The sequence below is a fragment of the Neomonachus schauinslandi genome, chromosome X (genome assembly GCF_002201575.2).
Source record: "Neomonachus schauinslandi chromosome X, ASM220157v2, whole genome shotgun sequence".
In the NCBI taxonomy this organism is placed as follows: domain Eukaryota; kingdom Metazoa; phylum Chordata; class Mammalia; order Carnivora; family Phocidae; genus Neomonachus; species Neomonachus schauinslandi.
In genome coordinates this window covers 96,825,755-96,828,266 of record NC_058419.1, presented here as the reverse complement: position 1 = coordinate 96,828,266, position 2,512 = coordinate 96,825,755, and positions in this window count along the sequence as shown.

Below are 2,512 nucleotides of genomic sequence, written 5' to 3'. Positions count from 1 at the left end.
TTCTAGCCCTTGCTTCACTGTGCCTACCAATTAATTGAAAGCTATTATGTTTTAAACTTTGCCCATTCCCGGTCAATTTCCCAAATTGCAAGACCTGCCTTAAAATCATCTATCCTAGGCCCCCAAACCCTATAAATATGTTTTCCTAATTTCCTCACTTTGAGATGCTGCTAACTTTCTGTCAAGATATTCTAATTGCAGTATATCTAGTAAACTTAGACTTGCTTGATCAACAGGTATTTCTGGTGGTCTTTTGGGAGTTGATCCTTGACAAAATGCTCAACCAAAGCCTTCTGACGTTGTATTAGTCACTGAATAAATGTCTCTTTTGTGCTTGGCATATGCTAGGGATGCTAGTGGGATTTGAGGAACTTGATCATAAATATGAGCTCTCAGTCTAGTATGAGCTGCATCTTAGAATCAATCATTTCCAGGGGCGCCTGGGTGGCTCAGTTGGTTAAGCGACTGCCTTCAGCTCAGGTCATGATCCCGGAGTCCCGGGATCGAGTCCCGCATCGGGCTCCCTGCTCGGCAGGGGATCTGCTTCTCCCTCTGCCCTCTTCCCTCTCGTGCTCTCTGTCTCTCATTCTCTCTCTCAAATAAATAAATAAAATCTTTAAAAAAAAAAAAGAATCAATCATTTCCAGACATGGAGATCTTATTAATCAAGTATTATCCTGCCTTTTTTTTTTTTTCTTGTGCTGGACCTGACTCTGACTTACAGGTGTAATTTAAAACTTGAAAATAATTGATATCAAAGGAAGTTTGGGAGATGGGATCGGCTTAAAGTTTATTAATTTATATTCAAATCCATTTGCTTCTCTCCAAATCAGAACATGATGATACTAATTCAGAAGAGTAGGGATTATATTTTAGACATTTTAATAGTCATGGAGATATTTTTTGCTGATTCATCCAGTTCAGTCTGATATACAATGCTGAGATGATTGGCTAAATTTCAGAATTAGCCTAAGGCTGTACTCCATTGGTCAATAACATAATTCAGTCTCATTACTATTAAGTTTCAACCAACTGGTCAAATCTTCCTAGATTAAGTTCACATTTCTGGCCTGTCTGAGCCCATGAATTTTCACTGTACTTCCAGAAATAGTTTGTAAAACAGAGCTAAGATGATTGACATGATAAAAAACAAAAACAAAAACAACAAAACCACTCCTCTCCCCTACACCAATGCTAATTTGCCCGATGCTAAAATGGAAACCAGATCTCAGTTTTTGGTTTAAAATTATTCCTGTGGCTCATTCTAACAAGAATAAGTACAGTAAATAGGTCCTTGAAAAGTACAGCCAAGTGTTGCTCCTATTGCTGTGATAGTGTTCTAAAGAAATTAATTCTTGTTTTAAAGCATTGAAGGCCCAGGGCGCCTGGGTGGCTCAGTCAGTTAAACGTCTGCCTTGGGCTCAGGTCATGATCCCAGGGTTCTGGGCCCCCGCATTGGTCTCCCTGCTCAGTGGGGAGCCTGCTTCTCCCTCTCCCTCTGCTGCTCCCCCTGCTTGTGCTCTCTTTCTCTCTCTGTCAAATAAGTAAATAAAATCTTAAAAAAAAAAAAGCATTGAAGGCCCTTGAGACACAACAGATTTTATCCCTCTCCTTGCCAAAAATAGTATCTGTCTAGGAATGTGTGATAATTGTTGGGGTAGGAAGGGAGGTTACTTAAATAAATTTTGAAAACTTTCATGTCATTCTCTGAAGACTTTATGTAAACCTACTGTAGGAGTTAAATGTTTCATTAAATTGTAACTTGAGGTGTCTTACATCTTGTTAACTGTATTCATATTCATTACAGAAATTTTTGTTGTTGAACCCCAAGATACTTTATTCCATTACCTTTTAATTACACTACTGGGTGTCTGGGTGGCTCACTTGGTCAAGCATCCAACTCTTGATTTCAGCTCAGGTCATGATCTCAGGGTCATGAGATGGAGTCATACGTCGGGCTCCACTCTCAACACAAAGTCTGCTTGAGATTCTTTCCCCCTCTGCTTTTTACCCTGCTCTCACTCTCTCTGTATCTCTCTCTTAATAAATAAATAAATAAATAAATAAATAAATAAATAAATAAAGTCTAAAAAAATTACAATACTTATGTCCATTATTTCAGTTTTTCTTTCCAATGCAGTAGTGCCACCCTATAAAAGGTCAATTTTGGATGTCCTGCCATTACTGCATATCCCATAAGCAGGCACACATTTGGTATAAATAAAGATATTTCATATGCTCTCATATAAAATGTAAAATGCAAATATTTGAATGCTTTTGGGCTCCAGGATGGTATTTTCAACCAAAAAATTACAATTATTGAAAGAAAGAGTGAACTAGAAGAAGAAATTATCCTCAAATATATTTTCCTTGCAGGTCTTTATCAGGTATTTGTTACCAGCCCTAATCTGCTCCTGGAATCTAGGAAACAAAAGGAGCTGGCAGAGAAAAACAGAATCTGTCTGTCAAGCTTAAATGATGTTGATGTGAGTTAAATACATCAAAAAATGTT